This window comes from Vombatus ursinus, unplaced genomic scaffold (assembly GCF_900497805.2).
Source record: "Vombatus ursinus unplaced genomic scaffold, bare-nosed wombat genome assembly UNPS02015406.1, whole genome shotgun sequence".
NCBI lineage: Eukaryota > Metazoa > Chordata > Mammalia > Diprotodontia > Vombatidae > Vombatus > Vombatus ursinus.
Window position 1 is genome coordinate 163,771 of NW_020955184.1, and position 16,597 is coordinate 180,367.

Here is a 16,597-nt window from a genome sequence, read left to right on the forward strand (position 1 = left end):
CTGAAGATACTTCATCTGGCAATTAAAAAGAGTCAGGTGGAGAGTCACACGAAAGAGTCTGAGGCACACAGGTTAATGGAGACACATGGATAGAGAGAACCACGCTTGTGGCTGGAAGCAGCTTCAGGGAGTGTGACTTCTGGCAGCAGTGAACAGAAAGCTGGTTAGGGATGCAAGAAAGAGGCTAAGAACCCTGGCAACTGAGAGCTGAACTTTGTAAGGACTCCATCAGGAGGGAAAGAAATTCAAAGACCAGCAATATTAGAGTTGTGAGTAGCCAGAAGAAAGACTGTGTCCCCATAATAAATGAACTTCCAAAGAAAATAGCCTGAGGACCAAATGGTTTTACGAGTGAATTCTATCAAATATTCAAAAAACAATTCCAATGTTACTTAAATTATTTGTAAAAATAGAAAAAGAAGGGATTCCTACCAAATTTCTTCTATGATAGAAATATAGACTTCATAACTAAACAAAGGAGGGAAAAAGCAAAGAAAGACAACTGTAGGCTAATATACCTGAGCCATATTGATGCAAAAATTTAATAAAATATTAGCACAGAAGCTATGAAACATATTAAAAAGATTATATACTATGACTGGATTGGCTTTATACCAGGGACTCAGAGTTAGTTCATTATGCATATTAAATGTAAATTAAAATATCTGTGGGGTTGGCACATCAGGTTGGCAAAGAAGGCAAAAAGGAAAATACCAATTGTTGGAGGGGTTGCAGGAGAATAGGAGGATAAGTACACTAATGCACTGCTAGTAAAGATATAAATGCAGCTTTTCTGGAAAACAATCAGGATCTGACTCAAAAGTCACTCAGCAATGCCACAACTAGGTATATACCTCAGAGAGATTAAAAAAAGAGGGACTATACCTATATGTTCAACACTATTTGTAGTAACCCCTTTTACTATAGCAAAGAACAAAGTGGGTGCCCATCAATTGGGGAAAGACTGAACAAATTATGGTATATGAGTGTAATAAAACATTATTGTGCCGTAAGAATGTGATGAATTCAGAGAAACCTGGTGAGAACTGATGATGAGTTCAGCTAGGATAGAGTAATGGACTTCGAATTAGGAAGACCTGAGTTTGAATCCTGCCTTGGCTACTTACTACCTGAGTTACTCTGGGCAAGTCACTTAACCTCTCTCAATTTAAAATTGTAAAATGGACATAATAATACTACATCCATCACAGAATGTTGTCCTTGAATGAGACAATATATGTAAAGCACTTTACAAACCTTAAATCACCATATGTTTGCTATTTTCTTTCTCCTCCTCCTCCCCTTCCTCTTCCTCCTCTTCTCTCCTCCTCCTTCCTCTTCTTTCTTTTTCTTCTTATTATCATGATAACTAACAATTTATATAACAGATTTTCTTGGCAAAGGTACTGGAGTGGTTTGCCATTTTCTTCTCCAGCTCATTTTACAGATGAGGAAACTGAAGTAAACAGGGTTGAGTACTTGCCCAGGGTCACACAACTACTATGTGTCTAAAACTACATTTAAACTCAGGAAGATGAGTCTTCCAGACTCCAGGCCTGGCACTCTGTCTACTGCTCCATTTAACTGCCATTATATAACAGCTACAACATTGAAAATAAAAACAACTCTAAAAGACTTAGTCTGATTAGTGTAATGACCCATGATGAAGCATACTATTCATCACCTGACTGAGAAGTGAGGGACTTGTCTGGCTGAACAGCCCGACTAGCTTTCCCAGTGCTTGGCACAGCGTCTTTCTTGATGTCTACAATTCACGAAATTTTGTGCAAACTCAATTTGGAGAGTGACCATTCTACACCTGTAAATGCATGTGGCTCCATCAAGGCTTATGACAACTTTGATGCCAAGAGTGATGCTATAAACACTGAGGCAGCCATCAAGACCAAAGGGGTGGATGAAGTCCACTTGTCAACATCATGACAAATCACAGCAGGAATCAGAGGCAGGATGTTGCCTTCGCTTATCAGAGAAAGACCAAAAAGGAACTTGCATCAGCACCGAAGTCTGCCTTATCTGGCCACTTAGAGACAGTGATTTGAGGCCTGTTGAAGACACCTGTTCAGTATGATGCTTCAGAGCAGAAAGTGTCCATGAAGGGCCTGGGTAGATCATCTGCTTATGGACAAACCAGGAACTCTATGAAATTAACAAAGTCTACAGAGAAATGTACAAGACAGAGTTGGAGAAGGACATTATTTCAGAATATCTGGTGACTTCTGCAAATTGATGGTTGCCCTAGCAAATGGCAAGTGGGCAGAGGATGGCTCTGTGATTGATTATGAACTAATTGACCAAGATGCTTGGGAACTCTATGATGCAGGAATGAAGAGGAAGAGAACTGATGTCCCTAAATGAATCAGTATTATAACTGAGAGGAGTGTGTGCCACCTCCAGAAAGTATTTGAAAGATACAAGAGCTACAGCCCTTATGACATGTTGGAGAGCATCAAGAAAGAGGTAAAAGGAGACCTCGAAAATGCCTTCCTCAACCTGGTCCAGTGCATTGAGAATAAGTATTTTGCTGTCTGATTTTATGATTCAATGAAGGGCAAGGGGACCCAAGACCAGATCCTGATTAGGATTATGGTCTCCTGCAGTGAGATGGACACGCTGAAATTTAGATCTGAATTCAGGAGGAAGTGTGGAAAATCTCTGTATTACTTCATCCAGCAAGACACAAAAGGAGACTACCAGAAGGCATTCTTGTATCTGTATGGAGGAAATGACTAAAAGCCATGTGGAAAGAAATGATCAAAGCAGTTGTAATAGCCAGAAACAATGCTTTCTGCTCTTTCCCCTTGTAATTTTAGAAAATCAGCTAGCAACTAACAGTAACTTGTATTGGTCCTTATTAGGCTGATGTTATTTGCTTTCTTGTACTTTTTTAGTCATGTATGCATTGCTTGGCTTTCCTCAAGTTTTCTCCTTAGCCAAAGGAATGAACATTCCAAGGGAATGGAAGTGAAATCTCTGTTCTGAAACACTTGGCTTCTTGTGTGCTGTGCTGCCAAAAGGTAAACTGACTGAATTTTTACTTAAAAAAAAAAAGCGAGGGGCTCAAGGTGTGGGTTTTAACATATTTTGGACATGGGTCAATGTGTGCATTTGTTTCACCTAACTATGATTATTTGTTGTAAAGGGTTTTTTTTTTAAATTACAGCAGATTTGAGTGTGAGATGAGGATTATTGATAATGAAGGAGAGAGAGACAGACAGACAGACAGACAGACACAGAGAAGTGTGCCATCAAACATTAAAAAATGGACAGAAGAGAACAAAAGACTGTTTGGAGGGAGAATAAAAAAGAAGGAAAGCTTTGAAAATAATGTGTTGAACTTATGTAATTTTAAAAAGAAATCTAAGCTGCACATAATGGAAATTTGTAGTTTCATTTTTAATCCTCTTGACAAGAGTTAGCAAAAATCTGCCAAACAGAGAGATGTAGCTACCAAATGAAACATCAGTTTAGAATGCAAGATCTTATGAAGAAGGATCGTGGATGATTATTAGTGTCATAAAGCTGAGATAAGCAGTGAAGAAAACTTATCAAAATGTTCAATTAAACAAAGTCATCTAAGAATGAAAATGGAAGGAAACCTAAAGCATTAAAAAGGAAAAGGTTTGCAAAAAATCATTATGATAAATTATTTTTTTCCATGAAGGATCATACTCTGACCCTAATATCACAGTTTTAGATGCACTTACAGAAAGCATGTGTTTATAGATGGCACCTAAGGGAACAAAAATAGGAAAAGCATCCATATTAGACCACATAGATATAGAGGAAATCAAAACCATGAGGTATCATCATTATAAGATGTTGAGGGAGCAACATGGAAAGTATCTATAGAAGGGGAGGATGTTAAAGGCATGGGAAAAAAATCAGACCTTTTAATACAGAAAAAAAGGTGACTGACAGTACATCAGTAACTCCTGATCTATTTGTATACTCTCCCATCTATGCCACATCTTTATGAAAGTCTTGTATATACAAATTAGAAACATTCTCAGTGAGAGTATTAGGAGGTAACAATGGGCTTTTGCAAGTAATATCTAAAAGTGGGCCACATCTTTACCATTTAGTAACTAACTAAAAAATATAGAGAATAAAATATCCATTGTTTTTTGATTATGGAAAAGCATTCAGTTCAGTAGAACCAGATGTCACTTTACAGGCTTCCTTGCAAGAAAGTATCTCCCATATCTCCCATCAAAATTTTTGAAAGATATAAAAATAGACATAATCCTATTCAATGATCCTCTGATGATAAATGTCAGGCAAAGCATAAAACAAGGAGACATGTTCACTAAAGGTGCTGCACCACTGTGATGGAGTATATCCAGGTTGGAGTCCAAGTTGAAGAGGGATGCTCTGTGGATGGAAACACCCTCTAGATGCCCCTATTGTCAGATAACATTGTGCTAATTGCCTCAAGCTCTAGAACAATGCAGAGTCCCCAGAAGAGATCTGTAATAACTCAAGGGAGTTTGACCTGACCATCTACATAGAATAGATCAAGCAGATGAAGAATGTTTATAGCCCTGATTACAACATGCATTTGGATGTACTACCAGTGGTTGTTCATTAGTGCGTGTGTATATGTGTATAAATATATATACATATATACGTATACACACATACATACATATACACACACATATAAATATATATAAAATGTGTATATATATACATATATATACACATACACACATATATATATACATACACACACACACATAAACACACACACATATATACTGAGTTGACTTGGAGGAAGAGAGCAGTTTGGATTGCCTTAGGGCAGAGGTTCTTAACATAGAAACATTTTTTGACAACTATTTCAATATAATTGATTTCTTCTGTAATCCCATATATTTTATTTTATGTATTTAAAAATATTATTTTGAGAAAGGGTCCATAGGTATTACCTACATGATACTCAAAAAGGTCAACAATCCCTGCCTTAGGGAAATTGCCAAGATTTTTTAATGTATCCAAACTTCCTATGAAAGCAAAAGCCCATCTTTTTATTAAAAATGAAAACTTGTCCTTTATGAACTGTCAAATTTGCTGAAGTTTTTACAGTTGTAGTTATAATCCTTAAGTTAGTCAATGAACATTGTGGTAATTATTTTTCACTTTTTATTTCCTTTTATTAAATTTTATTATGCCATTCATCATGGAATATTTTGGCTAATTAAAGTATATTTTCTTTTAATTAACCTTACCTTGCTAAAACTTGACTCATGGAATGATAATATTAAGGGATTATTAAGGGAAACTTTTTTGACACTCCTCAGATAAGAAGTCAAAGGGTTCTAGGTGATTACAAAGGTTGCTAGGTGATTTAGTTAACTGTTTGTGAGAGGATTCTACTGGCGTTGACTCTGTGGTTATCTTTGAGGCATAAAAATTTTCCTTCTCAATCAGCCTGTTGTAAACCCTCTAAATGTAATTTAACCTGTAACCTGACTTAGTTTACCTGTAGAGTCTGCTTAACTAGGTTTCTTTCTTTACGGGATGTATGAGATTACATTATGGTTCAACTAAGTTTGTTCAATTTTTATGGCCTAAGAGTATATACTAGATTGTTGTATGTCAAAAATTATTTCTTTGTCTCTCTGACATAATTTTGTCCATAAAAAAAACCTCCTTAGAATCCTAATCTTTGTTCAGGGTTATTTTTCTACCTCCTGAACCTGTGTTTAAGCATAATAAAACTTGGGTTTTTACCTCTATAATTCCTGCATTGTGATAGGTTTATTCTGTGGTAGTAATCTACTGCATGAACTCAAAGAGGAGACATTTCTCCCATAATAGTATTTATTAAGCACCTACTATGTTCCAGGCACCATGCTAGGCAGGGCACATACAAAGAAAGGCACAACCAAACACAAACAAAAATAATCAACCAATTCCTGTTCTTAAGGTGCTTATGGTCTATTTGGAGAGATAACAGATAAACAGCTATGTAGAAACAAGATGTCTACAGAGTAGATTGGAGACGAAATTAAAGAGGACTGAGAAAGACTTCCTGTAGAAGTAGGGTCTTTACCTGAGACTTGAAGAAATTCAGGGAAGCCAGGAAGGAGAGATGAGGAGAGAGAATTCTAGGTATGGGGGATAGCCAGCAAAAATTAATTACAAAAGAGGGTTTGGGGTAGAGAGGGTACATAGGGAAATTATTGTAATGTAAAAAAAAACCATAGAGACATTAAAAATTGAAAATAAATAAACATGAACTGTTTGAGGGGACTGTATTTTGTAAGAGGGGGTTGTTTAGTTATTTGTCAATAAGAATCTATTATATCAAAAGAAAAATTTATCAGCAAAAATGATATTTAAAAGAAAATTGACTAAATAAATAAGAAAATAGAAATGTGACAAAAATGTGTAGATTGCAAAGCTAACTGATGCTTAGTAGGAATCCTGCCTTCTACCTTGCTCCTTTAAGTAAAAAGCATTTTTTGACAAATCTATTGCCTTGTGTCCAACAAGTGATAGATGCTAGTTTTAAATTATAAACCAGACATAAGGAACACGAAATCACAAGGGACCAAAACTAAAGAGCTTCATGATCACTAAAGGTATTTTCATATGTTAAAGAAAACGTATTGAAGGTTCAGTACTCTGTAGTTAAAACTGTTAAAAGGAATGCATTTGCTAATTATAGAGATGCTCACAAGAAAATTATTCACATACGCTGAGTATTTTAAAAAGAGTAACAACATAAGGAGAGAGAAAGGAAAAAAAAAACTTGTAGTACCTAGGGTGTGTCAAGCACAACCAACAGATGTCTAAAGTGAGTGGAGCTCATCATTGGGATGATGTCAGATGGGGCTGCTTGAACTTTGTAGGTGACAGAAGCAGGTATTTAATGCCATCCAAATTCATGGCAGTTCCTCCTCTGTTGTCTACAGTCAGATTGTGCCACGGGGGCATGGTATTTGACCTGCATCCTGGGCTTTAGTATCAGACCCTGAGCAAGTGGGACCTGGGCAGCACAGTACAGAGAACAGGTCCCTTGTAGGCAAGCCAAGAACTCTTGTTGAAATACTAGGGTTCTTGTCAACCTAAGGATAATAAATGAGAAGTCTAACTTCTTTTTGGCAAAAAATTATATATATATATATATGTGTGTGTGTGTGTGTATGTAGATATATACATCTCTCTCTATATGTGTGTATATATGTGTGTATACACATATACATACACGCACTCATGTATATACATATATACATACACACACGTATATATACATATATGTATACATACATACATACATATACACACACATATATACATACATATATATACACATATACTGATAACAGAATAGAACCTCTGGGTTATTTATCATCCCTGGGCTGGGAGGCAAGAGAGAGGAAGATAGATTTGAGCCCTGAAAGTTTCTGCTTTTGGTAAAGGCTGGAGGATCAAATGGAATGCACCATCTAGGTCTATATTATAAGCTGAGTAGTGCTGCCATTTAAGTATTAGAGGTGAATTGATGAGCACAAGCAATAATGTAATGAATGGGAATATGGTGGGGCAGGGACCTGATTCATGATCTAATTGGTGGAAGCACTTTAGTTATAGTTATATAGAGATATAGCTCACAATGGGGTGGAATACAAAGGTTAATGTCAGAAGCCAGAGAGAGATAGGGGAAGCTTGTCAATAAACTCAGAGTACCCTCTAGTTTGGGGTGGGGTGCATGATAGCGTGCCTGAGTCTTGAGTGACAGCCACATGCCTCAAGTCCTGATTATGGAATACTTCCTATGGTATTGCACTCCCAAACAAGGTTTTGCTGCATTCTATGACCTAGCTAATCCTCTGTTGCTGACATCCACTGTGACAAAATGAGGATCATGCCCCCATCCCATGTGATAGTGGTTTTATATCTTCTTAACTAAGTGGCACAGTAGATGGAGTGCTAGGGCTGAAGTCAGGAAGACTCATCTTCTTGAGTTCAAATATGGCCTCAGACATTTACTAGCTGTATGACCCTGGCAAGCCACTTAACCCCATTTGCCTCAGTTTCCACATCTATAAAATGAGCCAGAGAAGGGAATGGCAAACTACTCTAGTATCTTTGCCGAGAAAACCCCAATGGGGTCACGATGAGTCGGATGTGACTGAAAATGACTAAGCAGCAACTTTATAGACAGCATCCCCCTTGGTGTTATCTCCCTATCACCTAGCCTAGCTGAGGTTATTATCCAAGCACTCTGCTTCAAGGCTTGGCTCCAGAGGAGAAAATGAGGCTGGTGAACTTGCACAGCCTTCCTTCACTTAAATCCAATTCACTTGCAAGTCATGGCACCACCTTCCTGATGCCATGATCTTCTTCAAGAATGCAGGACAAACAACACCAACACCACCACCACCAACAACAATGTGTTTAAAGGCAACTCCCACTACACCTTTTAAAATATTTAAAACTCTACGTTTTTATTTAAACCTCTACATTTTTATTTAAACATACGTACTCTCCACCATTGCTACTCTACTCCTACGTTAGTCCTTAGTGGGTAGTAAAATAGAGAATCTATTGAGGAAGAATAACGGATTGTCATGCAGCAAGGAGGGCTCAATTGAGCTTATATGAAAGATTTGTAGTGAGTTAATTCAGCATGGTTGTGTGGTGTCTTCTAGTCTAAGTAAGACAGGCAAAGGTGAATATTGGGAGTAATTCAGGGTTAGGATTTGGAAAGGAATAAGCAACAACAGTATAGAATGGCAAAGACTTCAAGGGCAGAGGACACCATGAAATTGAACTTTTGAACTATCAGGTTAAGACTCAGAAGAGAGGAAAGTGAGACCAGAACTTTGCTTTCAAAGGGAGACAATGAGGCATGGGAAAACAGAGAAGGCTGAAGTTATTGGAGCCTGCCTCAAAGATAGAAAATAGGTTTAGGAGGGGTGAGACACAGGGAAATATTGAAGGAAAAGAGTCATGACTAGAGAGATAAATTGCAGAGTTTTGACTTGGGAAGTGGAACACTTATAGATGATAATGAGATTTAGGTTATTACCATACTTGTATATATCTGAAGTGAAGTTAAGATGCAGGTAATGGGAGTTGAGACTGAGAGTCAGAGAAGAAAGGGTGTTTGAAGGGACATCAACAAATACATTAAAGTCCCCAAGTATAAGGATATAGTTTAGTGTGAAGAGGAATATTGAATTTAGTGCTGAGCTTGAGCAAAAAAAGTGAGAATAACCTGAGGAGAAGGCTTTAGATAACTACCACCAGGCTCTAGACAGGGTAAGATACCTCAATGGAGAGACCCTTGAAGGAGGAGATATTGCTGAGTGATAGGGGCAGAAAGGAGATCTGGAAGAAGCCCCTTTTCTTGTTTCTGTCTCAGGGCTATAGTGGACAGGAGGCAAGATACATCCAGTATTGGAGAGGGTTGTAGTGTTTTCTTGGGTGGGGCCAGGTAGCTTGCTAGTGAGGGGCACAAGATGGTGGTCAGGTGGCAGGAGGCCTGCTGTATTGGCCCTAGTCCTGGCCTTGTAGCCAGGTGGCCTGGTTCAATAAAAGGTCAAGAATGTCAAGGGAACTAAATAATGTCAACTAAGAAAAGGTATAAAGGAAGAACTCAATATTACTCACTTTCAAGTTACATTTTAAAGGAGTAATTATTTAAAAATATTTTAAGTTAGCTTTTCTTTAATTATTAGTGATTTGGAACTTTTTTTTCATATTGACAGCTTGATTTCTTCCTCTGAAAACTACCTATTTATATACTTTGGCCATTAATGATTGCGGAATGTATCTTATTCTTACAAATTTGAATAAATTCCCTGTATATCTTAGAAATGAGATTTTTATCAGAGAAAGTTACTATGAAGATTTTTTTCCAAGTTACCATCTTTTAATTTAGCTAAATTGGTTTTGTTTGCGCAAAAACTTTTAAATTTTATGTAATCATTTTTATGTAAATATTTTATCTTTTGTAACCCTTTCTATCTTTTATTTGGTCATGAACTCTTTCCCTATCCGTAGATCTGAAAGGTATTTCCTTCATTGCTCCTCTAACTTGCTTATGATGTCACCCTTTATGTCTACGTCATTTGGATCTTATTTTAGTGTATATCATGAGTTGTCGGTCTATACCTAGTTTCTGAAACACTGCTTTTATTTTTCTCAGCAGTTTTTGTCAATAGTGAGTTCTTATTCTAATAGCTGGAATTTTGGAGTTTATCAAACACCAGGTTCATTTGCTTCAGTTCATTGTGTTGTATAATCAATCTGTTCCACTGATAGACTTCTCTATTTCTTAATCAGTACTGAATAATTTTGATGATTACCATTTCATAATGCAGTTTGAGATCTGGTACTGCTAGGTCCCTTTTATTTCCACTCTCCCCCCCATTTTTCCCTCCCCCAAGATTCTTTATGTTCTGTCCCTCTAGATGTATTTTGTTATTGTTTTTTTCTAGCTCTATAAAATAATCCTTTGGTAGTTTGATGGTAATGAATAGGGAAATTAATTTAGGTAGGATTGCCACTTTTATTATATTGACTTAGCCTACCCATGAGCAATTAATATTGCTCCAATTATTTAGATTTGCCTTTATTTGTGTAAAGCGTGTTGTGTACTTTTATTCATATAGTTCCCATGTTTGTCTTAGCAAGTAGACTCTCAAGTCTTCTGTAGTTATTTTATATGTAATTTCTTTTTACATTTCTTCCTTCTGGGTTTTGTTTGTAATATAGAGAAATGTTGATGATTTATGTGGGTTTATTTTCTATACTGGGGACTGCTAAAAGTTATTATTTCAATTAGTTTTTCAGTTGATTCTCTAGAGTTCTCTAAAAACATTTTCATATCATTTGCAAAAAATACTTTTGTTTTTTTGCCTATGCTTATTACATCAATTTTTTCTTTTCTTATGATTATAGTTAGCATTTCTAGTACTATATTAAATAATAATGGTGGCAATAGACATTCTTACTTCACTCCTAATCTCAGAAAAGTCTCTAGTTATTCCAAATATATAAATGTTGATTCGGTTTTAGATATACATTACTTACAATGTAAAGGAAAGATTTGTTTATTCCTATGCTTTCTACTGTTTTTAAAAAGAATAGCTGTTATATCTAAAGGTGTGTGTGCGTATGTGTGTGTACATATTAGTAGAATCATATGATTTTTGTTGTTCTTTTTATTAATATGGTCAATTATGGTCCTAATATTGAACCAACCCTGCCTTCCTGGCATAAATCCAACCTGGCCCTAGTGAATAATCTTTATCATATGTTGTTTTAGTCTCCTTGCTAATATTTAACTATGATTGATTGATTTATTTTTGCATTGATATTCATATGGATGTTGGTCTATTGTTTTCTTTTTTCTATTTTGACTATCTCTGGTTTAGGTTTGAAGACGATATTTATATCACAGAAGGAATACGGTCAGACTCCTCTTTCTATTTTTTTCTACTAGCTTATATAATGTTGGAATGAATTTTTCTTTAAAGGTTGACAGAACCTACTCGTAAATAATCTGGTCCCTGTTTTTTCTACCTTTTCATAACTCATTTATGGCTTGTTCAATTTATTTTTCTATTCATGGTACTGATAATATAGGCATTTTATGTTTTTGTTAATATTAGTTTCATTTAGATCATTAGTTTTATTGGTATATAACTGGGCAAAATGTTTCTACTAATTATCTTTAATTCAGCTTTACTTGTTGAGAATTCAACTTTTTCATTTTTGATACTGGTAATTTGGTTTTCCTCTTTAAAATATTAGTCTATGATTAACTAGTTTATTGTTTTGTTTTTTTTTAGAAAAACAGTTCCTAATTTTATTTATTGATACTTTTATTTTGCTTTCAATTTTGTTAATCTAAACTCTGATTTTTAGGAATTTCTATTTTGGTATTTAGTAGGGGTTTTTAAATTGGTTAGTTTTCTAGGTTTTTTTTAGTTGCTTGCGCAACTCACATGTCTGTTCTTTTTTTTTTTTTTTTTTTTTTTAATGAAAGGCTTTGAGATATACATTTTCCCCTAAAGACTACTTTGGCTACATCACCCAAATTTTGATGTGTTGTCTTATTATTGTCATTATCTTCAATGAAATTATCTATTGTTTTCTGATTTTTTTGGATACTCTTATTCATTAGGATTAAGTTACTTAGTCTCAAATTAATTTTAATAGATTCTTCAGATGTCCTTTATTGAACATAATTTATCATATATCCATAAAAGATATGTTTAATATTTATGCTTTCTGTATTTATTTGTGAAGATTTTATTCCCTAATAAAATTTTCATAAAGATACATGCTCAATTGAAAAATAAATGTATTATTTTGTATTCCCATTCAATAATCATCAGAGGTCTATCATATTTTATTTTTCTAAAATCCAATTCACATTCTTAGCTTCTTTCTTGTTTATTTTTTGGTTAGATTTTATCTATGTCTGAAAGAGATATATTGAGCTGAGCTCCCCCACTATTATAGTTTTACTATTTCCACTTACTTCATTTAACTTGTCCTTTAAGTAGTTAGATGCCATGTCATTATACACATACATACATACATACATATATGTGTGTATATATATGTATATGAATTGACCTTTGTCATTCCTACCTTTCAGCAAAATGTATCATCCTAGTTTACCTCTTTTAATTAAGTCTATTTTTTTCATACAGCTTTGTCTGAGACCATGATTGTTACTCCTGCCTTTGAAAGTTCAGTTGAAACACAATAGATTTTGCTCCAACTCCTTATTTTAACTTTCTGTGGATCCTTGTTTTAAGTGTGTTACTTATAAACAATATACTATTGGATCCTGCTTTCTAATTCATGTTGGGCTCCTCTTCTGTTTTATGGGTGAATTCAACCCATTCACATTCACAGTTATAATCATTAATTGTGTATTTCCCTCCATCCTATTTTCACACTTTACCTTTTCTTTGTTTCTTGTCTCCTCTTTATAAAGAAGAGGGTGATGAGGGAGAAACAGTGTTCTCAGCACCATTGTTCTAAGTTTGATGATATCTGCTTCTGCTCGCCTATCCCTCTTCTCTTTTCCTTGGATAAAGCCCTATCACAGGATATTATCCTTTTTTTTAAACCTTTCTTTGAGAGCAATTCTCCTGAAGTTCTAAGGCCTTTGGTCCACCATTCAAAAATCTCTCTCTTTCTCTCTCTCTCTCTCTCTCTCTCTCTCTCTCTCTCTCTCTCTCCCTCCCTCCCTCCCCCATTCCTGGAGGTTCCTTTCTCCATGTGTCTCCAAAGTGTCTCTCTAATAAATTGTAACAAGTTCCGTACACAGGTATTAAGTATCATGCTCAGCATTCTCTTAATTAATCAACCCTCCAAAAGATCAACAGACAGAACAGGGCTTTGCCCCCACAAAATTGCTCCAGACAAGTGGGAGCAGAATTGAATTCCTCCCCTGCACTGAAATCTTTGCAGTCCCTTGCAAAAATCAGGCAGGGTAAGCTTGAAATCTGTGAACTATAGAGGACAAAAACAAACATTAGCACTTTAAGGCAAGAGTGATTTTCCTAGCATCCTAGGTAACCAACTTTCAGGATTGTTGGAAACAAAAGAAAACAAATACTCACTAACAATACATACAGTATACATGACAATATACAAAGCACTCCCTGACAGAGTAAGTAGGTGACAATACATCTAAGTTGTAGCCATGTGGCAAAATGGACAGATCGCTGTGTCTGGTGTCCAAAAGGCCCAAGTTTAAGTCTTGCCTCAGCTGTGTTATCCTGAGCATGCTGTTTAACCTCTATCTGCCTTAGTTTCCTCAACTGTAAAATGAGGATAATAATAGAACTTACTTCCCAAGGTTGTTGTAAGGGTCAAATGAGATAATATTTTAAAGCACTTAGCTTTAAAAATACTTAAATAACCCCATATCAGAAAAAGAAATTGAACAAACCATCAATGAACTCCCTAAGAAAAAATCTCCAAGGGGCAGCTAGGAGGCACAGTGGATAGAGCACCAGCCCTGGAGTCAGGAGCACCTGAGTTCAAATCCAGCTTCAGACACATAATAGCTGTATGACCTTGGGCAAGTCACTTAACCCCATTGCCTAGCCAAAAAAAGAAAGAAAAAAAAGAAAAAATCTCCAGGGCCAAATGGATTTACAAGTGAATTGTATCAAACATTTAAAGAACAATTAATTCCAATACTATATAAACTATTTGGGAAAATTGGTGAAGGAGTCCTACCAAATCTTTTTATGACAGAAATATGGTGCTGAAACCTAAACCAGGAAGAGCCAAAACAGAGAAAGAAAATTATAGACCAATTTCCCTAATGAATATAGTTGCATATAGAGTCTGGCATATAATGAACAGAACATAGTAAATTTACAGCTCAAGAGTATAAGCATATCCATTGCACACAACAATTAATGATAAACTACAGAGCAAAGCTGGCTAATTAACAATGAAAAATTAGCTAGCTATGATAATAACACCATCAGTTTTTCTAAACATCTTAACTTTAAGGATTAGAATATGTACAAATAATGAACAAAACATTAAGAAACAGACATTGCTTATAGCATGAACTTAACACAAAACATAGTCAAAGAGATAACAACAAAATAAGAACCTAGCATACTCAATACACAGTAATTAACAACTATTTGTGCAGCAAGAAACACATAATTAATTATATGTAAAGTACACTTTACATAGGTAATCTTTAGAATTGTTTCCTGGTTTCATGTATAACTATTTCTTCAAGATTACCTGTAATTTCATTATTTAGTTTAGTGATTTGTTTGATGTGTCTAGTTTCCCTTGTCATTGGCTGAACTCGCTGCTGTATCTTACCTCCCACTTGATGATATGGGCTGACCACCAGGATCATATACTTGTTTGTCTACACCTGGGCTGACAGCTAGGGGAGGATAGATATCGATGTGTTCGTGTCATCCAAGAGTTTTTGTGTGAAAGGAAGAGGAGATGGTGTAGGCACATAACAAGAGTGAAGGTGAGCAGCCAGGGTTTTCCCATGGGACCCTCACAATATCAGGAGAAATTGAGAAAGGCCTCCAGCACATTGGGTGGCCCTCCTCTTGTCCATGACAGGACATGGACAAGAGTCACACATGAAGCACAAGTGTGGATATATTGTCATTTGTATCACTGGAGAGAATTCCAGACCCATTTGAATATTCAGGTGGGTTTCCTAACTAACGCAAGGAACAATTCCATTCAGCCTCTTCTGCTTCATTCCTGCTAAACATGCATAAAAGGCTTATCTTTTGCTGTTGTCCCTGAATTGCCAAACTACTCATAGCTTCTGTAATCTCTTATCTATTTAAATTTTAGACCATCTGTCTTCCTGATTACTCTTCTGTGAATTCCCTCTGGCTTGCCGTAATGTATCAGAGGCTACAAATGAGGCTCATCAGAATGGTCTGATGCCTGGTACTCAGTCTGAATTCAGTAAGACTTCATTCTTAAACAATAACAAGCAATAATAAGAGAGTAGCCCCATCCCTTTCTAGGTTAGGAATCAGGTTATGCTACAAGGTTTTGTAAGATTTGCTGCTCACTTAATCTCTTGAAGGTGCATTTTTGCTTCCCAGATTTCTTTCTCATGCTAAATGTGTCTTCCAAATTAAATTTTCTCCAGGTTTGTTAGTTCCTTTTGTGTTGTTCCTCAGTGTTTGGGCATAATTGAGCTAATTTGAGCTACAGCTGGCTGATATATTCAGGAAAAGTCTGGAATGTGTCCAACTGATTGCTTTAACTATGTTTCTTTTCTCTTCTTTTTGCTAGGTCCATAGATAAATGTGGCCAGATTGCTTTCTTGGCCAAGGCTCTGCCTAAAATCCCAAGTCATGGTCAATAGTAGGTTTTTTTTTAGTCTCCACATAAATTCCTTCTGTCCAGAGTGGCTTCATATTTGAACTAATTTTTTGTCATCAGGTAATTTTGACTTAAGCTGCTCAAGGTGAAAGAAGGCCAAAACTGGCTCTCATTCATACAATTATTTTCCCTTCCATGTATACTTAATCTATGAGTCTTTTTTGTTTTTTAAACTGGGCCTTTGATTTCATCAAGGGAACTTCCAGTGGGAGAACTCTTTGCATTGACTAAGGATAATATTTGACCTTCAATTTTATAGACTTAGAAAGTTGTTAGGGGGGCACTGAGAGTTTAAGTAATTTATCTAGAATCATACAACAAGTCAGAGGCAGGATTTGAACCTAGGTCTTCTGCTTCTAAAATGAGCTCTCCATTGCATAATTTTGTGTCTCTTGGTGTTGGAAGAGACTGCAAAGGTCATCTTGTCCAATCCAAAACTGAATAGAAATCACCACTGTAATGATCATCTACCCTTCGTTTAAAGATCTTGGAGCTGGGGAACCCATTATCTCCTTATTAGTTCCTTTTTTTCTCTTGTATTTATCTGGTTATATAATTCTTCACCCCTTTTATTTCCTCCTCGTCCCTTTCTTCTCCTTCCTCTTCAATTAGTTCCCTTCATTAGTTTTTAAAATTTCATTTTTGTGCCCCTTTCCAAAATGAATTTCTCTCACCCTCTTCATTATCCATCCTT

General features: G+C 35.9%; 1 pseudogene; it reads left to right on the forward strand.

Moving 5' to 3' along the window:
* The first annotated feature begins 1,755 nt into the window (after positions 1–1,755).
* LOC114032170 lies at positions 1,756–2,751 on the forward strand (annotated as a pseudogene).
* Positions 2,752–16,597: the final 13,846 nt, after the last annotated feature.